The sequence below is a fragment of the Bufo bufo genome, chromosome 9 (assembly GCF_905171765.1).
Source record: "Bufo bufo chromosome 9, aBufBuf1.1, whole genome shotgun sequence".
NCBI lineage: Eukaryota > Metazoa > Chordata > Amphibia > Anura > Bufonidae > Bufo > Bufo bufo.
The window spans coordinates 224,639,873-224,665,858 of NC_053397.1; the positions used below are offsets into that span (position 1 = coordinate 224,639,873).

The window sequence follows — 25,986 nt, forward strand, 5'->3', positions numbered from 1 at the left end:
ATCTCATGCGCTGTGTGTGTCAGTCCTACATGGACGTCACCTGAACATGACAACGGCAGAACATGCAAACAGCCATGCTGAAAAATTTATTTAAAAAAAGAAGCCTTCTGGATAATTACAATGGGAAACTCCACATTTGTATTAGGGTTTCCCTTTAAGATCTAATATTTGCACAGAGGCATTCCCTGGTATCAGATCAGCAGAAGATGCACCAGGAACCACTGCGGGACATCAGCGCGTCACAGTCATCCCTGTAGGTGACACTGGATAGAGCATGAATTAATATTTTATTGTGGTGCCATCATGCTGGGGGGGGGAAACATTTGGCTGCTCCCAGATCTCATTATCCTGCACACCTGGCGGTGACATCACACAGGAGCCAGACACAAGCCGGTCTGGGCTCAGACAACTGGAAACACAATCCTGTTGAGCAACATTTCTGTGTGTGTGTTAATTACAACCATCAGCCCTCCCAGGGGAGCCGGCTGGATGCAGTGTGCACAGGGGCCCTGGAAACGTGGACGCTGACGGGCTTTCTGTGCACATTTCTCCACAGCGACAAGCAAATACAGCTCTCGCCTTACTACATGTCCGTCACCAGGGTAGTCACCATTCCCAGAGCCTGTACAGCCTGCATGTAAAGGAGAATGCTTCCATTCACTCACAGCAAGCAGACATCTTGAAAAAGTTGAGGAATTGAAGCACTAAGTCTGTGTTCACATTATCATGACAAGCTGCGGTAGGTGTCAGAATATCGGATGGTCGAAGAAAGGGAGACAGCCCAAAATAAAATGGTGACGTGAGCTGTGCGGCTTCTGTGATATTGGTCTGAGGTCTTTTGTGCATCTATATTATGGGCGTCAGGCTGGGGCTCCGACAACCGCTGCTCGCCTGAAGATTGGCGTTTAGCAGCCATTGCACTGAATGAGGTCACGGCTCGACTCTCAAGATACCACAACCCCAATATCACAAAAAATCCAGCAGATTTTTTAAGATTCTGGGGTCTCAGCACCTTGTGAGTCGAGCATTCAGCGGCAGCAGTCTTTGATCGTGGTGTCGCCCCAGCCCAACACCCATATCCCCTGTCATTTTATGTCAGAATCAATATTTGATTTTTTTTTAACCAGTTTCCATTTTTTATTCTTTATTCCCACCAATAGGAAATCAAGGACACTGCGCCGCGTAGAAACGCTGGATTTTGCAGCGAGCGCTTTCTTCTGATGAGTGGAGGAAGACCCAGAAGCCGAGAGAAAGTGCTGAGGACCTTCATGCCATTGGTCTCCCTGTATCCAGCTCTGTGACTGAGGTCAGCGTTCCTGCTGTGTCGTCTTCTAATTAGTTTTTAAGTGATTTCTGTTTCCGGGAAAGCTGGGTGACTAAAGCATGGCGGTCATTACACCTCCCACAGGGGTCCTCAGTGGTAAATCTGCCTTGTTATGTAGTAATATGAATGGGGGGCCGAGGCCAACACGCAGGATCGCTGGGCGACTCTGCTTTTCTAGAACAGGGGGCCTAGGATAGGTGCAGGAAAGTGGAAATTCGTACTAAAACTTAGAATTTACTACATTACATGAAAGCGGGTCCTGGCAGATCACTTACCTTGCATTAGATTACTTACCTTATACATTCTACTGGCTTTAATGATATCTTAACATTTGGATTTTTTCGTTGATTAAAGAAATCCTTCGCCACTTGTGGTGTTTTTTTACTCTACAGCAGGAGCCATATTATATCTGCAGCACAGTGTACAAGAGGGGCCCTTTCTGACTATTGCTATAGGGCCCTCTGCTTCCCTGGTCTAATGGTGAAGCGCAGTAATTGTGCAGACACTGAATGTACGGATTATACATGTTAGTAATGCTGTGTTCACTATGGGAATGAACACGGGACCCTTCTGTAAAACGACTCCCATCTCCCTGGGCCTCAGTGTTTGCAGAGTGCCGCCGCATCTCGTGTTTGCTTTTGTATTTCAGCCGCCGCGTTCACGCACCTGTGCATTCATTTCTTTCTATAGGACGTGCTGACTTGTTTTTGCATTGTACGTACGGAAGGGCGGCTGCCTCCATTTTGGACTCCTTTTAATTAGAGGATACGCGGTATAGCTGGATCCATTCATTGGAAGCCTAGATGGTGGGGGTAGGGAGGGGTCCTGGAGCAGGTTCCCATCTGTAAGAGGTCACCTTGTCGTGGTGGATGGGCGCATTTATTCATATTCGTTTACCTAGGGAATCCAGCAATAATCCATTTACCCAATGTTTGCAGAGCCCCACTGCACTGTGTGTTTACACCCCTGGTCCAAGATAGCATTAGGGCCCCTTGAACTATATATCCAGGGCCTCTGCTGTAGTTTAAGGCTACTTTCACACTCACGTTTTGGCTTTCCATTTGTGAGATCCATTCAGGGCTCTCACAAGCGTCCAAAACGGATCAGTTCAGCCCCAATGCATTCTGAATGGAAAAGGATCCGTTCAGAATGCATCAGTTTGGCTGCGTTTGGTCTCCGTTCGGCTTTTGAGGCGGACACCAAAACACTGCTTGACGAAACTGAGCCAAACGGATCCGTCCTGGCACACAATGTAACTCCATGTTTTTTCTGACACAATAGAAAACTGATCCGTCTCCCATTGACTTTCAATGGAGTTCATGACGGATCCGTCTTGGCTATGTTACAGATAATACAATGTTATGACGGATGCATGCGGTTGTATTATTGTAACGGATCCATTTTTGCAGATCCATGACGGATCCACCCAAAACGGGCGTGTGAAAGTAGCCTAACCCTCATGGGTCCCTGCCTTGTTCTCCTTCACCCTCGTGCCTTCTCATGTCAGACACTTCTCTTAAGGGCCCCGGGGGCTCTGTGTGTTGTCTGGTTTACATGTTGCATAGTGTGGCTTCTGTGGCCCCCGGCCATTGCTTCCTGTCCGAACATCACAGGAGATATCGTTTTTCAGGCGGTTCCCGAGCGCTGTCATCTGTGAGAGCAATTTAAGGAGTCCAGCAAACAGGTTCACAGCATTTACTCATAAAATTATTGAAAACCCCCAAAAAGATTAGTCATCTTGATATCTGATTCTAGGAAAGCTGGGTGACAGGCAGTCAGTCAGTCGCCATTACCACCCAGCTGATTGGAATACGTTGTTCAGTATCGTGGGTCACTGCAGGAAGCGGACCGTAAATTCCTGCTCATACCAGGGCCCATAAGCCTTTAGCTACACCCCTTTCCGTACATTAAAGCTGGGTCTACACATAGACTAAGGTCAGCTGCACCCGCCGACTCCAGGACCGGCCAGCATACAGACTATAGGTGCCCTAGTTGTCAGCCACATGACCGGCTTGTGTGTGTTTTCAGTGGGAAGAAAGGAGAACGCGGTTGACAGACACAGCTGGCGGCCGCTTATCTCTTTGGAGAACAGAGAGCGCCCAGTTCTTCTCTCCTCTGAAATCCTAGGGAGCGGCAGATGCTCCTCATAACCTCATACTGTCCACTGATCCTGCCGACCATAATGTGTACAGGGGTCTAAAGTCAGGGGGGAAAAGATTGGGCATGTTGAATTTTAACATGTCCACTCCTTTGTCCTAAAACAATATAAACCGCCACATCATTCAGAATGCATGCATGGTTCGCCAGACTGAGCGTTCATGTACATAGGGGGGGTCAGTCAGAAGGTCAGCTGTAGAATGGTAGTAAGTGACCGAATGTGCAACATGGCAGCCCGTCGGTGGTGTGCCGATGCTCCGAGTCGTCAGAGTGAAAAAATAATAAATTACCCTGAAATTTTCCAAAACATCAGATGAATGGCGGCTCTTTAGCTTCCGAATCTACAAAGAATTACAAGATGAGGTAAATACAGAAACAGCGTCCTGGACTGTAATCGTAGAGCGGCGTCCGCTGGGCTGCTGATCGCCCATCAGAAGGTATTGCTGCCCCTTATCTCACCCTCATCAGGACAAAGACGACTTTACACCCTCTCTTTTCAGTGCAGATAATCGGCAATAAATCTGGGCCTTTGAAATGAAATGTCTTCTCCTCCTGACATCCTGTTCCAACAGGTCCGACTGATTGTGAATACAATTAGTAAGAGCCCCCGGGGCCCGCACTGGGCATTGCTGCTGCTGCAGGGAGAAGGCCTTTCACAACAACTGTTTTCTAAAGAGTAACTGGTCCTTGCCCTGGGCCTTTAGTCACCCTGCATGATCCTCCAAACCCCCCCCCCCCCCCCCCCATCCGAGCACCCAATATACCCCAGCCACCAGGGGCGGACTGGGAACTCAAAGTGGCCCTGGAAAAAATACTAAAAGTGGCCCTGTTTTGTAGTTGGGTCCAAATTGATGGAAGGCAGGGCTAGCAATACCATAATGTGCACGTTATACCGCCCCAACAGAGCCAAATACCCCAGTCTATCACACAATACTGCCAGCAGCACCAAATACATCCCCAAAAACTTCCACCGGCCGGCACTGAGCAGGCGGCCCCCTGGGCATCAGCCCACCGGGAAATTTCCCTGTAAGGTCTATGGGCAATACACCCCTGCCAGCCACCCCATATTACCCTCCACCCAACATCATCAAATGACCCTTGTATGCTCAAGCCACCCTACATACTCCAGTCGCCCCATATTACCCTCCACCCAACATCGTCCAATGACCCCTGTATGCTCAAGCCACCCTACATCCTCCAGTCGCCCCATATTACCCTCCACCCAACATCCTCCAGTGACCCCTATATGCTCAAGCCACCCTACATACTCCAGTCGCCCCATATTACCCTCCACCCAACATCGTCCAATGACCCCTGTATGCTCAAGCCACCCTACATCCTCCAGTCGCCCCATATTACCCTCCACCCAACATCCTCCAGTGACCCCTATATGCTCAAGCCACCCTACATACTCCAGTCGCCCCATATTACCCTCCACCCAACATCGTCCAATGACCCCTGTATGCTCAAGCCACCCTACATCCTCCAGTCGCCCCATATTACCCTCCACCCAACATCGTCCAATGACCCCTGTATGCTCAAGCCACCCTACATCCTCCAGTCGCCCCATATTACCCTCCACCCAACATCGTCCAATGACCCCTGTATGCTCAAGCCACCCTACATCCTCCAGTCGCCCCATATTACCCTCCACCCAACATCCTCCAGTGACCCCTATATGCTCAAGCCACTCTACATACTCCAGTCGCCCCATATTACCCTCCCCAACATCCTCCAGTGACCCCATTATATTCCAGTCACTGCACCTCCTACAACTGCCCCATCAACCCCAGTCGCAATGCAGCCTCCATTCGCACCCATGACTCTGCACGCTCCTGTTGCCCTGCGGACATTGGTCACCCATTTGCCCTGCACCCTCCAGTCGCCCAGGGCTTGTACTGCTGCTCTTATTTGGAAGTGTCCCATTTTTAACCCTGCGGAGACCTGAAAAGGCATTATCTCCCCTTTGTCTCTGCTGTCAGGCAATCAATCTCTCCCATAGAGAGGGCCTCCATTTAGTGAGTGAGCAGCGGGGGGTTTATCTGCTCCCTTTGTACACCATCGCTGCTAATCTCGGAGAATGCTGCTTATAAAGTCTACCTGGAAACGACCCATCCCCGTTCAGATGAGCGCTCTTACTTTGGAACAGATGTTTCCCTCCGTACAGTATCAATGGAGCATCTGCAGAATCAGGACCAGGGTCCGGCTATAAAAAAAAGACCTGAGAAAGCACAAAAATCCCTGCGTAAGGTAAGCGGCAGTTGTGCTTTATGGTAATGAAGTGATATAATGGAATGTGAGGTGATATATAGTTATAATGTAATATATAATCAGCATGATTCACTCCGAGCATTTATCTAATTATAACATCAGCAGAGAAGTGAATATTTATAGAGGAGCCTGAGCCGCACCACAGAAACGACATACCGTGACCAACGCACCCCCCGGACCCCCAGCCTAAAACCTGCCGCCACCTATCAGTGCACTTAAACCACCTCCGGTGCAATTCTTACATGACCTGTGCCATCTCATGTAGTTGACGTATGTATTGTGTGATGTAGTATCTGGGTCACACATTTCCTCCAATGTAGTGGAGGCGAGAGGTGTCCCTAGAAAATGACGAGAGGAATCTGCAACGTACGAAATATTTCTAATAATCCAAATACCCGGATGCAGCGTGACAGGCGCTGAAAAAATCTGGCTCCATATAATAAATGTGCACAGAAAGTAATTACAGTCCTTATCCTTCATTCATAAGACATGGCTCATAAGCTGCGTGCACCATTTGTAGTGTCAAGTGGGTGTGGTTATGGGCGGAGTCACTAACCAGCCATACCTATGAAATGGGACTTGGGGCTCATACACACCAACATGTGCGGACCGTGCCGGTACTGTGGCCTGCAAACAGCGGGTCCGCAATATATGGGCACCAGCCGGGTGTGTTCCGTATCACGGATGTGGACCCATTCACTTGAACAGGTCTTTCCATCTGCAAGATACGGAGTGGAAGCCCATGGAAGCAGTATGGGGCACCTCCATGGGATTTCGGTCCGTGCCTCCATACCGCAAAAACAAAAAGAGAATATGTTCTATCTTTATACAGTGCAGACACACGGCAGGTGCCTGTGCATTGTGGACCGCTATTTGCAGTCACAGGCGCAGGGCGTACACGTTTGTGTGCATGAGCCCTTAGGCTGAGTTCACACTTCAGTTATTTGATCAGTTATTTCCACCAGTTATTGTGAGCCAAAACCAGAGCGATCAAGTGTAAGGCCTCTTGCGGATACGCAATACACCGTTCTGTGTGCATTCCGCATCACGGATGCGGATCCATTCACTTGAATGGGTCCGCAAATCCGGAGATGCAGAACGGAACCCTACGGAAGCACTACGGAGTGCTTCCGTGGGGTTTCGTCCCGTACTTTCGTTCCGCAAAAAGATAGAACATGTCCTATCTTTTTGCGGATCGCGGACCCATTAAAGTGAATGGGTACGCGATCCGCTGCGGCTGCCCCATGGTCAGTGTTCGTGCATTGCGGCCCGCACGTCCGTGTGCAAGAGGCCTAAGGGAAAGATCTGCTCCTGGTTTTGGCTCACAATAACTGATGGAAATAACTGACCAAATAACTGAAGTGTGAACTTCACCTTAAAGTTGTATCTGACCATCACCGGCTGCTGCTGTAAAGCGTAAGTGCTCAACTTAAGGGTAAATTCAGACGGCACGGTCGGCTGAGGTTAAAACGCATAAAAGACGCATTCGTTATTGCCACCGATTTCAATGTTTCATAACCACGGGAGAAAGGGCATACCGTACATCTTTTCTGGATGCGGTTTTAATTGCACCGTCTGACTGCTCAGCACCTTCTCCAGCTGGAAGGCTACGTGCACACATCGCAGATAATGCGCAGATTCTCATGAATGAGACAAATCCCATCTACAACAGATTTCACCACTTTGGTTCTGTTCAGATGGAGGATTTTGGTCACAGGTTTCACAGTGAATTCTGTGCCAAGAACCAGGCCGAATCTGCTCGGAAACTGCCTCCCATTGTTTTCAATGGGAGGCCCCACTGCAATTCATGCGGCCAAGGGTTTTTGCCACGTGGTTTTTTTAAGAATGCTCCAAGAATGTACAGATCCATTCTTGGCGCAGTCACCGCGCAGACCCCTCACAAATCTTCAGCCGGAGCCTGCTTGTGTCTTAGCTCCATTCAATACAGCAGCGGTTTCTTCCATGGGATATGCAGCAGATTGTGTGACAGACAAAGGGCGAGATATGAGGAAAATGTGCATCAAATCCACACATGCAGTGTTTGGTGCGGAGACGCACAGACATCCGCATGAAAAACCGCGTGGATTTTCGGTTTTAAATCTTACACCCGTGGCAGTTAGTCTAAGTTTATGTTGACACAACAGATTTTGAAAATCCAAAATTCAGCACAGAAACTGCTAATTTTTTCTCAGCATGCTTTTTTGTGTTTTTAAAGCTTTTTTAAGCAGTTTTTCAACACGCTTTTTTAACCAGCGGGTGTTTACTTCAATATACAAATGTATTTTCAACTCATGGTTTTTGGCTTGGATCAGTTCCCATTCATTTTTAATAGGAGATTCACTGTGGATTCTGCAGAAACTTTTCAAAAACAACGCCACAAAACTCAGAACAATCAGTTGGCAACATTCCATACATTTGTTGCAAAATAAACTCCTAAACATAATTGCTTCAAAAGAAACCATGAAACAATCCTGATAGGTGTGAGCCATAGAATTAAAATACAATAAACAAAAATAAATAAATAGAAGTTCTAATATAATTAATATCAGTTTTTACAGAAATCATTAATAATAATGTGTTCTGGAGCTTTCAAAATTGTTTTTGATTGATCTAAAACCTCTAAAAGTTCAGACTCCGGATTTTATCTTCACCTCCAGAAATGTTCTTATTTGAAGAAAGTCTTTATTCTTTTCTCGTCGACATCGATTTCTACTCCAGGATCATGTCTTGTATTAAGCGCAAGTCAAGCAAATCCTAATCTCCTCTCTGGGGTGAAATAGTTAACATTTTTTTTTTCCAAAGTCAAACAAAAGCCTTGGTGAATGAGAAAGGCGTGGATCTCCAGTGAAGCCAAACCCCTGCTCAGGGCGGGTGAGGTGGTCACACTCAGCAGAGCCCAGCTTCTTGTTGTTGCAGCAGAGCCGCCTGGTTGGAAAAAGCAATAGTCTGGGAGTTGTTACAGGTAAATCCTGCTCTCCAGCCTCAGGGAGACACAGCTCGTCACACAAGTGGGGGGAAAGCCTGGAGATGTCGGCTCCTTCACACCGGCTCTTGGATTAAACATCACGTTTGGGATATAACTAAGGAAAGACCTTCTCCGGTTTCCCTTTTTCTTCCTTCCTCTCTCAGCTCCAGGAGATCAATGAGCGGTATAACAAGACCCTTTGTTGGGCTTTATTCTTTCCTGTGTTTGGAATAAAAGAAAGGGATTCACCCCCCGGAGCAGGTGCTGGATCTCTGCTCTCCGCCGCTTGGAAACGTCTCTTTGCTTGCCGGGAATTAGAAGTGGATATTCATATATAAAACCCCATGTGCCTTGAGCTACTGAACGCTGCTTCCATCCATCAGGTTGGTCTCTAGTTTTAAGTTGTACATGTTCTTCATATGTTCCTGTAATCCCGGGTTATTATCCTGCACCTGTGTTCTGGATATGGCCTCTTTCTCATAATTTTTGTGTCCACAAAGATATGGCGGAGCTAGTTTTCTCCATTGGTTGATCTTGGCGTTGGGTCGAGGGGAGGCTGTCCTGGTGAGATCTGCCTTTCATTGCCGGTAACATTGAGCCCACATTTTCTTGGAATAGGCCAGGCTCATAACAGGCAATAAGGCCCCTTCATCCTACACCTGCCTAAAAGTGTCCAAATAAAAGTATCCAGGACTGAAGCTTAGTGACCGGATATAGCTGTATGGTAGGGGTCCTCACACTGGGGGATATAGGGCCCTGGAAGACAGCCCGGTTCCCTGCCGCAAAGACCCAAGTGTGGGAAAGAGTTTTTATGGGGCGGATATGGGATTGTAGAAAGTTCTATAATAACCTACGTAATCCCACTGGACGCTGGGAACGGACCCGGTTCTGCTCAGAGATAATCAGTTTGGGGACACGCTCTCCTCTTCTCGTCCATTTGGAGGGGGACGCTTTAGAAACTCAATTACTGGAATTCCTTGCTGCTCTTTGATTCACAGGCAAAACTTAAAAAAAAAAAAAAGAAAACCCCTGAGAAAGCCTCCTGGCTGCATGTGCCAAGCTGATTGTATACCCTTGTAATGCTGCAGTTTGTGTTTATGGCTGGGAATAGGGCCAGAAACACCATATTAGTCTATTTCCCAGACTCGGCCAAGGGAGTCTCTTATTTCTAAAGTGGTAATGAGGAGGGCAGGTAACGCATTGCAGTGCATCGCTGCAGCAGAAGGGGTTAATCGTCCCATTATCACTGGTCTGTTTCCATATTGCAAGCCTTGATCCGCGCAGGGCAGCAGTGTGAGTACATGGCACTGCCCCCTCTGTTATCAGCTCTGGGGTAAAGACCAAGGACGTGCAAGGCTGGAGGTTTCACTTGGCACAAATACTTGTGCATCATGGATGGCAGCGCCTCTCGCAGGTGTTTTATAGGGTCACTGTGTGCGGGATGAGCGCTGGTTAGATGTCTGGGCACTATAGGGCACTTATACCTGAAGATGGCGTCTCTTATAGCAACAGGAGCTTTGTGACCATTTCATACAAATTCAACTTTTTAGGACTTGATCTCCATAGCATACAGTTTACTGGGTCCAGAGTCTGACAGGTTTATGTATTAACTGTACAAGTAAAGCAGGCTCCTGCCTAGGGCAGCCTTTCCAAAACGGGGCTCCATGAATTGTGCTGATCATTAGGCCTGGTAGGAGGATTCTTGGAAGATGGCCGGAGCAAGAACTGTAACTTCTGTGGTAAGGAAGGAGTAGATAAAGGGAAGGTTTATTCACCCCTGACCCCCCATAGTGAAGAGGTTGGCTGTAAAGTAGAATGAGGGGCTCCCAGTTGATGCATACGGTATGTGGAGTCCACACAGGTTACAAGCTCATATAGGCCAGGCCCCCTGTTACTGCGGCCATGTCCTTAGCTTCTCCTCACACGGAGGACGATGGCGCTATATACAGTTCTAACATTCACTCTACAGCAAAGCCTCTTTGAGTTGACTGCCAGAATTGCATTGACACTTGTCTTCTATGGTGCGTTACGTACAGTGTATGGCGGAGCAGGAGATCTGGTCTGGGTAAGCGGTTGGTATTTGAAGCTCATTTACAAAAAGTGTCCTTCTATCCATCAGAGTTCAGGTCAGTCTGAATGCAGAAGCACATTTAGGATTGTACCTCTGGGAGCCATATAACTGCTAATGCGTTTCAGTCCTTGGAGTCACTTCTTCAGGTGCGGATGTCCCGGTCGTTGTGCGTCTTCTGTTGGCGGTGCAGACTCTTCCTTTGCTGCAGAAACACATTGAACCATCAATAGTTCTATTAACAAATGAGGCTCTGGCTGCAGCTGTCTGAGCTGCCAACCACCTGTTCCTAATGTCCCCACCTGCGACTTCCAACTCCTCACCTGGCGAGAGACGCGAGTAGTCGGTGGCAGCTTGTAAATAAACGCACGGGGTGATGCAGCTGGTTCCGGGGCCAAATTCTAAAGCCTCATGTAAATATTTACCCGTTAAGCTACTGTTACTCCTGCGCACAGAACCACTTCCCCCGGGGGAATGCCGCATGTCTTGTAGTAAAGCGCTTGTGTGGATTCCGGAAACACGTTGGGGTCTGTTCACATAGTACAGTCAAATCCGGGTGTAACCATGTGAGAATATCCTTATTGGGGTCTTGCACCCAGGAGCCTCCTCTATTATAGGCCCCTTTTACACACGGACGTCACGGATTTTATCCGGATGCATTGCGGAAAACCCGTGCGAGTCAGTTTTAGTCTTCTTCCTGCAGGACCTGCAAAAGGACCTGCGCTGACCTCATCGCGCTCACCACTTTTTTAACCCTAAAGGGACCTTTTACTTTGCATTCTGTATTAAAGAATGCTATTATTTTCCATTATAACCATGTTATAATGGAAAATAATAAAATCTACAGAACACCGAACCCAAACTTTAGTGAAGAAGTCCGGGTTTGGGTCTGGGTGCCACAATCACGTGCGTGCAAAACGCATTAAAACGCTTTGCACTCGTGCGGAAAAAACTGAACAATGCAACGGAATCACAGACAAAACTGACTGAAATTGCATGCACACCCGCGTGGGTTTCCCGCAATGAACCCGCAACGCATCCAGACAAAATCCGTGACGCCCGTGTGAAAGGGGCCTTAGAGTGAAAGAAAGTCCCGGGGGACCTGGGATGTCCCTGCATTACATGGGGAGTCCATTGATTTTAATGTGTATTGTGTAATGCCCCCTAGGGGGGCACTGCAGGCAGAATGGGCACAGTGCCAGGCTCCCCTATAGATTACAGCTGGACATCGGCTTATTAAGGGAGTCCCCTAAAGGTACAGGAAGAAAGGCTTCGCTACGATGGCGGGCCCCGCACACGTATCTGCTCCATCATATCATGCATGAGAATTGTGTGTTTTTAGGTAAATACATCTGCCCCATCATGCAACTGTAGAACCAGTCAAACCAGTCCGCGATTCAAAATAAGTTGTTATTTCCAGTCACAAGGTCACAAAGCTGCACACGCCAGTAGAGAATTAGAGTGCAAGCTCTGCGAGGCAGTTCTCGGTGTATGATATTACATGGTTATTGTCATGTATTTTTATACACTATAGGCCAGTGATGGTTAACCCCCGGCACTCCAGCCGTGGTGAAACTACGACTCCCAGCATGCTCCATTCCCTTCTATGGAGTTCTGAGAACAGCCAAGCAAGGGAGCATCTTGGGAGTCGTAGTTCTCCCACAGCTGGAGTGCCGGAGGTTAGCCATCACAGCTGCTGGTGTCTTATCTGTGGCGTTACATAGGACTGCAGGTAACATCTGCATTATCTGTACTTGGAGAGTTATCCATGGTGTTACATAGGACTGCAGATGACATCTATATTATCTGTATCACAAATCATAGCCAGTGTAGGTAAAGTCACAGTTTCAGCCCTGCTACATCTTGCCCCATTAAGCCGGATACGTGCAGTTATTCCGTGCGCAGCGCATTACAAGTGCCCTCTGGTAGTTATTATATGCACCATCGGCCTGTGGTTCCTGTGTAGATCACAATCGCTGTTTCCTGCAGTCATTTCGATGAGATTTTCGTTCAGCTTTTTCCTCTTTGTAAATATTCGCTCTTTAGGTCTCGGCAGCGTCCACGTAACGCGTGGCCTGATCTCAGCCGCCGCTCGTCTCATCCTGGGTCAGGTTCCCTTCTCGTTCCCGGCTTCTATCCGGACTGGTGCAGTTATGTGAGGGCGTTTTTTGAATGTTTAGCAACCACTAGTGGAAGGACGGCCGAGGCTTCTCCAAGCCACAGAGGTGGAAACGTGAGCCGCGGGGTCCCACCTATGGGACATTGAGTGCATATCCTAGTTCTATGTCTGAGATTGGAGTACCCCTTTAGGCAGAGCTGTGGATTATGCCACCTGGTAAAAGTTTTCCTCCAGTTTATATAACCTTTGTCTCCTTGCTGTAATATTAGTTCAGTAACTTCCTGCTGAGCTTGTGATTGTATACATCAGCCACGCTTAGCGAGCAGAGCTTCAGTGCAAAGCACAGGGGAGAGACATAGGAGCAGCTGACACCTCTGGTGAACCAGGAGGTGGTATTCAGACTACCTTGGAATCCAATATGCAATGCAGCTAAGCGGTAGTCACAGATTGTTTAACCCCATAATTGTTTTGGATATTCAATGGGAAACTTTACAATATTTCAGATTGATCTGAACTTGAACTAACATTGTAACTAGTGAAAAGATAAAAAGATCCAGTGAGAAGGAAGGATCGGGGGCAGATCGTCCCCACCGTGACCGGCACGTACAGAACCCACATTTCACATACAGATGCAGAATACAATGTCTCTTCCTGCCGCCGCTGATGGATCATGGAGATCCTTGTTTGGTTGTGACACTTTGCTGTAAGTATCACCACACGGTCAATATCGAGGGTTTCCTGCCTCTCGCGGTGCAGCGACCAGTGCCCGACGTTGCAGTGCTGAGTATACAGATGGCACTCGCACAGTATATCACATAGTAATGTTACCACCGGCATTCACATTATCTCTGAGCTCTGATAATTCTACGAACAGAAGCGCTCTACTGGAAAAGGCCTGTCGATGTGCTCATCCTGATCCTCCTGCTTCATGAATAGAAAGTAGGCTACAGTGAAGACTGACACAAGCAGTAACTGTAGCAAAATGCAGATTATGTGGGTGTGGAAAGACCTGCTATATAGCCGGGCCCTGTAGAATAACCGTAGGCCCTGCTTCCCCCTCTGCGCTGGTTTGTGCCTCTCCATGCCGGCCCTGAGGCGCTGGCCATGGGGATATAGTCACAGCAGGTTCACTGAAGTGCGGGACTTCAGTCCTGTTTGTCAGTTCATTGTGTGGTTCAAGAAGAACTTCTGGCATCTGTGCCCAGCGGAGCTTCAAGAGCAGATCGAGCGCCTCGTGGTCCAGACCCAGTGTCTGGCAGCTGGTGGTAAGGGGGGGTAATGGTTTTTTTCACACTATTATGCTTCCTTCATGCACACGTTTTTTCTGGCCTGTGAAAAACTAATTGGGGGTGATTTACCGAAGCTAGTTTCACATTTGCAGCTCAGCGTTCCAGCCGTTCCTGGCTGGAGTGGTTCTTAACTAACATTTACGCCTGTTCCCGGGCGTAAATGTTAGTAAATTTGCTAGGGCCAGGGTCCTGCCCCCGCTTCACGCCTGCTGAACACAGCGTAAAACCGGCTGTGCAACTAAATATGGCCGCACAACTGGTTAAAAAAGGAATTTGCGACTCCTTTTTATGACGAAATTAGTCACAAGTCCGTTAATAATTGACCCCCATTGATTTCCATTTAGAGACTACAGAAAAATGCCTGAAACAATACTCGTACCCAAACCATGCTGAGATCTGAACAAAAAGGTTGTGGACCCAAAAACCACAAAAGTGAAGTAAAACACCACAAAAAAAGGTGTGGGTTTTATATAACGCACTTTATGCTGCAGATTTCCACCACAGATTCCTAGGTTGAAATCCTTGGCAAGTCGGCATTTGTCAGATTTTTCGGAGGTTGTGGATTTACGTCCCTTGTGGAGGGAACCTAAGACCCCTTTCAGATGGACAATATTTCCATCCGGTGCTGTCCGAGTTCAGAATGGACAATACCAGCCATTTATATGAATGGTTATGTGCACATGAGCAGTTTTCTGCCCAGACTGTTAGTCCAAGATGAGAAAAGTTCGGCATGTCGCCATCCTGCTCCGATTTTCCCATGTGACTCATTTAGGGCTCATGCACTTGGCCGTGTTTTGTGGTCCGTAAATCGCAGATCCTGGCCGAGTGCATGTCATAATTAAAAAAAACATTTTTCCTAGAATAGGACATGTTCTATTTTTATGTTTTTTTACAGGGCTGCGGTAGAGACTTGCGGATGCGGACAGTAGACAGTGTGCTGTCCGCGTCTTTTGTGGCCTCATTGACATGATCAAAAAATGGAGATCAGATGCGAAGTGAAAGTACGGCCGTGTGCATGAGGCCTTACTCAAGTGAATGGGTCTGCAAGAAAAAATGGGCACCATCCATGTCCCGTCCCTTTCAAAACTTGTCTGTGTGCCGATCGTCCATCTGATAGAAAATACGATATACTTTAGAGCTGAAGGTCCGGCCTGCGTTCGTCGGTAGTTGCCGTACAGGTGATAACCCATCGCCTCTTTACAGTGCCGTACACCTTCCAGACCTCCGCCCGCACGGACAGATTGATGACGAGCCCTTTGTATGCATGACCACCGCACCAATCCTTGCAGCTCTCACATATCGCTGACCAGAGAGGGGGCAGTCGCCTGAACCTATATTCTTTTTCGTGTACACGCGGTGACCCCAGAATGGGAAGAAGTAAATGTAAGAAGTGCCATACTGGTCCATATCCTTATGGAGCCGACGGCAGAGGGGCCTTGTGCTCTTACTGGGGGATTAGTGAAATAATTCAGCAATGCTGTGATTGTAACTGGGGAAACCGTGCCGCATTCCGTGCCAGAATTCGCTTCACTCAGGCGACCAGACGTTTCATCAGTATTAAACCTTTGTTTGCACAGGGGGCACTTTACAAGAGGCTCCAGGACTGTAAAAATGTAGAAAACCTGCATCGGCCTCGGCACAGACTCCACAAGAGCAAACAGGAGACCGAGAGTCTGTTTGAGTTTCAGTGCATTCCTGGAGACCGTGCTCCCCCAGCACCCACCACCCACAGGGCTTTGTGTGGAGGACAAGTATGGCAGATACAATGAAGGCGTTTGTTCTAATGTCAACCCCTCCCCCACCTGCACAAAGGGAATAGAAGTCTTGTCCTGACATGAGCTGTGCAAAGATAGTCCACAACTGCTAATAATGGTTTCACTGGGTGCAGGAGGGAACATGACGCCACCCTTAACCCAGACGTTTTTGCAGATGACACCCTTAGTTGGGGTCATGTGACTCCATGTTAGATGCCCTCAATTGTCTATGGTTCCCGCATGGCACTGATGTCCAGGGTCAGCGCAGGTATGTGCCCAACAACTCTCATAGCTCAGTCTTTACCTCTCATGCGGTCCACTGATAGGATTATTATTTTACATTCGGGGACACTTGGGGTACAGTATAGTGACACTTGTGGTACAGGATAATGACGCTGACACTTGGGGTACAGGATAATGACGCTGATACTTGGGGTACAGGATAATGACGCTGACACTTGGGGTACAGGATAATGACGCTGACACTTGGGGTACAGGATAATGACGCTGATACTTGGGGTACAGGATAATGACACTGACACTTGGGCTGCAGGATAATGACGCTGACACTTGGGGTGCAGGATAATGACGCTGACACTCGGGGTGCAGGATAATGACGCTGATACTTGGGGTACAGGATAATGACGCTGACACTTGGGGTACAGGATAATGACGCTGACACTCGGGGTACAGGATAATGACGCTGGCACTTGGGGTACAGGATAATGACGCTGACACTTGGGGTACAGGATAATGACGCTGACACTTGGGGTACAGGATAATGACGCTGACATTTGGGGTACAGGATAATGACGCTGACAATTGGGGGACAGGACAATGACACTGATACTCGGGGGACAGGACAATGACGCTGATACTCGGGGGACAGGATAATGACGCTGACACTTGGGGGACAGGATAATGACGCTGACACTTGGGGTACAGGATAATGACTCTGACACTTGGGGTACAGGATAATGACTCTGACACTTGGGGTACAGGATAATGACGCTGACACTTGGGGTACAGGATAATGACGCTGACATTTGGGGTACAGGATAATGACGCTGACAATTGGGGGACAGGACAATGACACTGATACTCGGGGGACAGGACAATGACGCTGATACTCGGGGGACAGGACAATGACGCTGATACTCGGGGGACAGGATAATGACGCTGACACTCGGGGTACAGGATAATGACGCTGATACTTGGGGTACAGGATAATGACGCTGACACTTGGGCTGCAGGATAATGACGCTGATACTTGGGGTACAGGATAATGACGCTGACACTTGGGCTGCAGGATAATGACTCTGACACTTGGGGTGCAGGATAATGACGCTGACACTTGGGGTACAGGATAATGACGCTGACACTTGGGGTACAGGATAATGACGAAGACACTTGGGGTACAGGATAATGACGCTGACATTTGGGGTACAGGATAATGACGCTGACAATTGGGGGACAGGACAATGACACTGATACTCGGGGGACAGGATAATGACGCTGATACTCGGGGGACAGGATAATGACGCTGACATTTGGGGGACAGGACAATGACGCTGACAATTGGGGGACAGGACAATGACGCTGATACTCGGGGGACAGACAGGACAATGACACTGATACTTGGGGGACAGGATAAGGGCACTTTCGTGCACTTTTTTGTGGCCCGCCACGGTGCACCCATCCAGAATACGTCCTGCTGCACCAAAGCCCTCTGTTCAGTCAGATACGACTAACCTGACACAGACTGGTTGCTAGGGACTCACTACCTGACAACTCTACTCAAGTGACTGTAGTTGTCGAGCTCGAATCAGTAGTTTGCCGTACACCGCAAATAATGGTCAGTTGAATGCTTGTTTTTGCTGTCCGTCATGTCTCCATACACATGCATGCTGGGCTCGACTGAGTGTGCGTGTATTCTTAATGAGGGCATGAGAATAAGCTACTGCCAGACTTGTCCGGGGTCCTCCACCTGAGCACATAAGAAATCGACATGCTTATCAACCCCTACCGATAGGAGTGACTTGAGACGAACCCATATACATCAGATCAGGGATCAGCAACTCCGTCACTGCAGCTGTACTGAAACTACAACTCCCAAAATCCTCCTTTCACTTCTGTGGGAGTTACAAGAACAGCCAAGAAAGTTTGCATGCTGGGAGTTGTAGTTTTACAAACGCTGGGGTGCTGAACCCTGTATTAGATGGTCGGCCAGTCCTGCCGAAACCCCACGGTTTAAGCTGTTGTCCACCGTTATCAGCCATTCTGGGTGGACAGGCCTGGAGGGGATCTGACCGCTGTGCCCTTCATGGAATTATCAGGATTTGTTTTTTATGGGAAAACCTCTCCCCCATGGATGTACCTACCAGGGTAGGAGGCTGCTATGGGGCCCAGCAACTAAAGGGGCCCATAGCCACTCAAACATAAGGTGCAGTTAGTCGTAAAACGTATATCAGCTGCCACAGAAAATGTATACAACCCCATTCTAAATTCTGCTATGGGGCATCATGGGGACATCTGCTGTTTGCATTTTTCATTCTTTTTTGAAACCATTGCTAAAAGTTTGGCATGGAGGAATGGGGCCCCCATGGTTACGTGTTATGCTCTCCTCCCATCTTATATTGGATCTCCCGCAGGAAAGTTGACCTATAACCTTGTCTGAGAGGTAAGTGGCCCAAAATGTGGTAGATGTAGGACATTAAAGGGGAGCTGGAGGGGGTTGTCCTGGATTCATGGGCATTTCCCTGTGGGTTGGTGTGGAGCGATGTCCAGGAGCGGTGCGTGCACTGTAATATAATATAAAGGTTATTATCCGGCGCTGACCTGTCCAGACCTCTGCACCTTCATGTCAGCGCTTTATGGTCTCAGACCCTTCGGGCCAAAGCAGAGATGCCATAAACCCAGAGTTATTACAGATCACACCTGGGGCCTGGAGCAGATGTGAGGGCTGCAGAGAGGCCGTAGTCTGCATCCCTAGCCTTCCCTGTATACTCCGGCCCTAGCAGGGTCACTCAGCTCTGAGATTGCCATAGACCCACATAGGTCAGGGCCCATTACACTGGCCATATCTGAAGAGCAGTAAGGTAAGAACCTGGGGGGGCAACCAACATGGCTGCAGTTACAGCCCTTTCTAGTGTCCTGGGTGTCATCAGCTGATTTCTATGGGTCTGGGCAGCAATTTAATTTAAACTGAGGACTCCGGACCCCCAACTTCATCTGTTGCAGAAAAGAAGGATCGGTCAGATTGAATCTCAGTGCTCTGGCAGGAGACGAGCCTCCATAAGAGGTGTCTGGCAGCGTTCTCCTATCTGGTCACTGAAAGCACTTGTATGCTTGGCTGAAGCAAGCATGCATGTGTATGGGGGAAGTTGGGGACAATAGCTGTTGGCCAAACGAGCATTCTGCAGACAGCTGGCGAAGGTGTGGACAGAAGCTGGCTGATTGTGGGCCCCTTGTGGTCATCAGGCCTTACTTACAGGCAGGGTTCACACACAGGGTTGGACAGAAGTGGCACCAACAGGACTGAGAAGAAGAACGTCTTCCTCTGTATTCCCCACTCCTTTTGAATGCACTGAAATAACTGCATGTGTGAACCCAGCCATACACTGGGGTAGTAGGGTTAGAGGCTCCAGGTTATGTCTGGAAGATGCTTGTTGTCTTCATGAAGACGGCTGTGCGATAATCCCAGCAGACGGTTCGACCTCTCAAAGGTCGCTGTTTATGGTCGCACTTTGACGTCAGCATGCGAGATAGCGCCAGGTGTTTGTGCAGGGATCTGGGCATCCGTTAATTATTCACCTAAAACAAGCCCATACTCCCAGGGTGCCACCCAGGTCATCCTCACTGACCGCGCAGCGATGGCCGCATTCACTTGGGCTACGTGATTGAGGCTGCAACGAACACCTAATCCTTTAGATGTAAAGGCATCAATGAGCGTCCTTGGGCAGAGTTCACACACTGCATGGGTGGTTTTTGATGCCATTTCCCAAACTGTGGCAAAACAAGTAAAATACAGATGCTGCATTACCTGCCTATCTAGATTTAGATGCAGATAATACAGTATTTTGATGGCCATACACCATAGTCCGCCGTCAGTGGGGCACATTTATCAAGCTCGCCTGTTTTTAGGCGTAAAATTAGACGGGCGTATTTCATTCGGCTGTCTTTCTTTTGCTGAGTCGCACAGCAGTTCATATGCATATTTTTATTAGGGCTCATGCGGTGCGTAGGCATGGACTGAAATGCCACGAAGCGCTCCGTAGTGCTTCCGTGGCCTTCCGCTGTGTGCGGACCCATTCAAGTGAATTTGCGGGCTGCAATACGGGCGCGGCCAGCGACCTCTGGTGGTTGCTTTTCAATTAGACAGGTTCATATTCACTTAGACTGGTCGAATGTATTTGTGCATGAGAAAAGTCCCATGTATCCCGGAAAGTGCGACTTTTAATACACTGAAAACAGTGGAAGGAAAGTACGCCAGCCCTGGGGTGGAGCAGAAATTAGACTGTTTTTGCAACAAATTCAGGTGCAAAAAAGGCGCATCCACATAAATAGTTCGCGAAAAAAGTCAAGAAAGTCAGAAAAATTCTAGGTCTAAACAAGGCCCCATAGTCTCCAAAACAGGACACCGTGTGCTGTCCGCATCAGAATGTCCGTTCCGTTGCCCTGCAAAAAAAATAGTGCATGTCCTATTTTTTCTACTTTGCGGACAAGGATAGGCATTATTACAATGGATCCGCAAAAAAAAAACGGATCCTCAAGAAAACGGATGCCATACGTTTTTTTTTTTTTTTTTGCGGATCGCAAAACACATACGGTCGTGTGCATGTAGCCTAAAACAGCATTATTATTTTTTTACTAAAAACAGGTGCAAACACTTTAGTAAATGTGTCCCAGTGTTTTTTCAGTGATTCTGAGACAAAATGAGATGCAGGTCAAAAACACAGAAGAGATGAAGATCTTTCCCTTATGATACATGCACATGACCGTTGTGTGTTTTGCGGTCCACAAATTGCGGATCCGCAAAACACGGATGGCGTCTGTGTGAGTTCCGCCATTTGCAGAACGGCACGGACAGCCATTGATATAACTGCCTATTCTTGTCTGCAAAACGGACAAGAATAGGACAGTTATTTTTTTTTGCCGGCCACGGAACGGAGCAACGGATACGGACAGCACATGGAGGGCTGTCCGCATCTTTTGCGCCCCCATTGAAGTGAATGGGTCCGCAAAAACTGCGGCTCGGATGCGGACCAAAACAACGTTCGTGTGCATGAGGCCTAAGCTGCACGCAGGTGAGGGCTGCGTTACGTTTGCTGGTCGTCACAAGCTGATTGCTCGTGCACACAGCCATAGTGATGAGGTTTGCAATGTCTCTGCCATGAGGGTACCGGACATACATGGGGTTAATGCTGCGCATTCTCCTCGGTGGGATTGCTTATGGAAAACCAGCAGCATTTCTAATACCAGCAAAGTGGATGAGACTTTGCACGTTGAGGGTAGAAACCTTTCTGCAATTCCTACACCAGTTTTGCTACAAAGATCTTCCCATTTCAGGCGTTTTTTGAAGTGAATTTTAGAGAAACCGCTGCTGAATTTCTGCCACAAACTCTGCCATATGTGAAGGTTTCCTTAGGATCCTGCGGGTGAAGTAACTTCATGTATATGTGATCTGCACAGTGTCCTTCTATGGGCCGGTATATAGGCTCGTTGATGATTTCCCTCTTTTCTGTTGTATACATGGGGGGAGGGGGGCAGTTACTTAAAGGGGTATTCCCATTACATACACTGGGGACATACCTACAATGAGAACGGAGCCGGAAAATGAACGGAGGGCACACTGCGCATGTGCAGCCACCCTCCATTCATTTCTATGAGGCACTGGCTTGGCTATTTCCATCTGCCCCATAGAAATGAATGGGATTAGTAGCCGTGCGGTGCGCTCCCATTCACTTCTATGGGAGTAGTGCTTGGTGGTGGACGGACCCTGGGAAATCCGGGGTCCTCCAGCCACAGCTCTCCCCGCTCCGTTCTCGTTGTAGGTGTGGGTCCCACCTCTATCAGACAATGGGGGCATATCCTAGCGATATGCCCCCATTGTCTGTGACGGGAATACCCCTTTAATTTCCTGCCTTCAGTAAAACGTCCTCCTGGACGAGGTCTTCTCACAGTGTGACCCCGGTTTATTTCCGTCCTGTGAATCGCGAGTGCCTGCCCTGCTGCTCGGCCTGTTATCCGCTGCCTGCGCCCCGTGCTCTCCCCTCGTCTCCATGTCATTTTCTCATTCGCCATTCCTGTCTCTTCTCCTCAGAGGCAAATTACAGAAAGCTGCATCTGTATCTGATTCTGGGGTTATAACGATGGGCTAATTAGTCGTCTTAATTGGAACGTGTCACAAGCCAGCGGAGGGCGACTCTGGAGCGGAGATAATGTAGTCAGGGTTGCATATGATAAATGTATAAGTTAACCCTCGCTGTGTCCCCCTGACATCTGCCGCTGGTTCCTCTCCTATTTTAGTATTTCCAGGATGTTACAATTATATTGATACTAACGAGGCGGATTGACAGTGAAAGGTCCTATAGGCGCAGTTAGGTGTTTGATCAGTGATTGTGAGCCAAAACCAGGCCTGGAGCCGCCACCGAGACCAGGTGTAAGGGAAAGAGCTGACCTCATGCACCTCATGGCCTCATGCACACGACCGTTGTGTGTTTTGCGATCCGCAAAACATGGATAGCGTCCGTGGGTGTTCCGCAATTTGCGGAACGGCACGGACAGCCATTGATATAACTGCCTATTCTTGTCCGCAAAACGGACAAGAATAGCACAGGTTATATTTTTTTTACACATTACATGGTGGCCGGGTTCAGACCTGACTAAACCCCTTGTCACATCTCCTATCAGCCCCTGAGTATTGACCTGATGATGTCACCGCCAGGAGTCGTTATTCATTACCCTGGTCTCACTAGGGGTTAAAGTCTCCATTATGGCCGCAGGCAGCCATCAGCCTTCATTACTCTCAGAAATCACTTTACCAGGGTTTAATCAAGGGGCACACGAGCCATTCCGAGGAGCGTTGCGTGATTTACTGGGAGTAAGATGGCTGCAAAGCGGCCGAACTTGTCGCCATCCAGAAAACTTATGTGAACAAACACCCCGGCAGCGCGTTACATTAGCGCGCTTTTCTCCATTACCTCGTTTGAACTTCGGGCCTTTAAGTAAAAATCTGCTTTATCGAGAAATTCTTATCGGCATAAATAACCTGGATTTTCCCAATTGTTCCCTCCGAACCGTTCACATGCATTTCAATAATTATATTTCCCTTTTATAGTCGTGCGGGAAGCGGCTTTACATCTTTGATAAGAAAGAAACAAGCTGACAGGTAGACGCTCATCATCCGCGCCCGGCTGGCAGCTCTCCTCCTCATTATGTTATAGTTTTAGGGAGCGCCCCCTCCCAGAACACAGCGCCGTAAATCCACAAGCCAGAAGCAACAATAGATATGAAGGCGTAACTCACCATCAGAGCGTAAGCTCTTGGGACCAGAGATCTCTGCACAGAAATGGGGAAGATGTGTCAGTAACGTACGTGTCTTATGATTTAACTGCGTTAATAAGAATTTGGCTCGGGGAGCGCCGGGCGCGTTTTATTCTTCCCCTCACAGTCTATAACTTTACAGGGCTCTAAGGGGGTCTTTGCCGCATCATATTTTGTCTGTTCCCACAAGTTGACATCAAGAAAAAGGCGTCCGTCACTTAGCGTTTTATAAAACATTTCTTACCTGAGGGTTTGTGAAACCAACGCTATTACATCAATTCATTTACAAGTTGTGCGTTTGGGCAGAGAAGTGAGACCCATCCTGCAAAACCTCATGGCCTATAGTGTACAGGGGGCTGCATGCAAAATATAGGTATTATTGAGGAGCTGTGATGTCAAGGAGGGGAGCATACTAGAGGCAGGACGGGCAACCATGAGAAGAGGCCCCAGCCACAGCAGTGTTAGGCCTCATGCACACGAATGTGTGCCATCCGGGCCCGTGCTGCACGGGCACCGACCGTAGGGCCGCCACATGTGGACGCAAACCCATTCACTTGAATAGGGTCCGCGATCTGCATCTGAGGGTCCGCACTGCAAAAAAGTAGTGCATGCAATACATTTTCCGGTGCAGAAGCACTCAGTTCCGCACTGACCTTCTGGACTGCGGACCCATTCAAGTGACTGGTGCCCATGTATTGCGGACCCGCTGTTTGCTGGTCGCAATTTGGCCACAGCCGGGCAACGGCCGTGTGCATGAGGCCTTAGAAAATCTGTGAGGAATCGTAAGGGTTTACTCAGACAGTGCAGATAAAGCTGCATAATACAGAACCAGCAAATTATATGCGATTTCACAAATCTCACGTAAACTTTGCTTTTTCTTGTTCCGTCCGGATTTTTAAATCCTCAGCATGTCAATTCTTTGTGCGGTTCTTTTGAGTGGATTTCACCCGTTTCAATGCAAGGAAAATCCGCACCAAAAACCACAAGTAACACATGGTTTTTGGTGCAGAAATGCAGGTAGCCGACGGGTAACTGCGCAGGATGCTGATTACGTGCGGTTTTTCTGTGGGTACGACTCACAATGTAATTCCATGCCGTCATTTGCCAAATCTTCGTGTATTCTATATGTGTGGAAATTGACCTGCACTGCGGATTTTTGCGGACAAGAATAGGCAGTTATATTAATGTCTGCCCGCGCCGTTCTGCAAATTGCGGAACGCACACGGACGCCATCCGTGTTATGCGGACCGCAAAACACACAACGGTCTTGTGCATGAGGCCTTATTCGTGTGATTCCACACCTTGTATGTAGTCGTTTCCCCATTGACATCAAGGGGGTTGTTAAAATAAACCCAAAATGCACAATATTCCTAATAAATGCTGCAGATTTATGTTAGTTTTTCACGCAGACTTTCTGCATATAAATCGGCTCCCTGTGCAGGTAGCTGAAGGTTTCATTGCCACTTATCACTCATGGCGATTCCTCCTGATAACGCCATATACATGTGAGCTCAGGCCGAGCATGCAAGTGTTGTCAATGCCACAATTTGCTGTGGTTTTTCAGCAAGTTCAGGTGAAGCACTTTTTATAAGGCTATAATGTACAGGAGCTATAACCTTGTGTGATGAGAATTCAGCCTATTATGTATCATACATTGTAACATATACTATACTATCCCCATCTGAAGGTAAATAATAAGCACCATGTCCTGAAAAGGAGCAGATATGGGGTCCGGCTGCAGGCCATGGGGGTCTGTCCTCTCAAGCAGTTCTGTTACATTGGAAAAGATGATAAATTAGTTGTGTTCATGGGAAAAACCCCTTCTCTCTCCTTGCGAATGTTTAACCGAGACGCCTGGGCGAATGTATCGTTGGCAGGCAGCCCCCGGGGGCTGCAGACATGAGCAGAGCTGGTTAATCAGTGACTGTACTCTCATGATGTGTGCAAAATACAGGCAGCACCTGGTGTGGAGCACATGGATTTGGGGCAGGACCCCATCACTCCTGGGGGTGCACAGTTAGAAAACAAGAGGAACCATCCTGGGGGGACACTGCACCATGCCAGGCCAACTTGTCCTTGGTGGGGTGCAGGTTTGGTGGTAAGGACCAGCACCCGGAGGGGTGTCAGAAGGCCCCTTTCTTCCCTGCATTTGCCCCTCAGGTGGGGTACACTTTGCTGACTTGCAGATTGATGAAGCCAATTCTTCCTACTAAACATGTCTAGTGTTTTCCTTCGAGTGACATGTTGGTGCCCAGGAGTCGCTGGCGATCCCCGGAGAGTCTGGGGCGGCTGCTGTAATGAGCTTCACACCAATCTTCTGTACGTCTCTCTTCTTTATTCGCCTCCTTGGCAGACTGCAGCTGATCTCCCCACGGCTGAGTAGAGATGGTTTGTGAGGAGGCGACATCTTTTAGATGTGAATGGTAGTATCTACTCCGTTTTATTCCCTGTTCTATAATTAGTGAAACGTGCACATGGTCGGCACCCGCGCTGT

The 25,986-nt window shown here is 48.4% G+C and overlaps 1 protein-coding gene across 5 annotated transcripts in view; it reads left to right on the forward strand.

Moving 5' to 3' along the window:
- The first annotated feature begins 1,201 nt into the window (after positions 1–1,201).
- The window catches only part of PTPRF (protein tyrosine phosphatase receptor type F), a 229,752-nt gene continuing 204,967 nt past the window's right edge, over positions 1,202–25,986 (forward strand). For 3 of the 5 annotated variants that reach the window (XM_040407836.1, XM_040407839.1, XM_040407841.1), the window contains exon 1: positions 8,381–9,100. The gene's annotated coding sequence lies outside the window, so the exon portion shown is untranslated. Of the gene's footprint in view, positions 1,307–8,380; positions 9,101–25,986 lie in introns of those variants that run through there. The other 2 variants (XM_040407837.1, XM_040407840.1) reach the window with 2 other exon arrangements.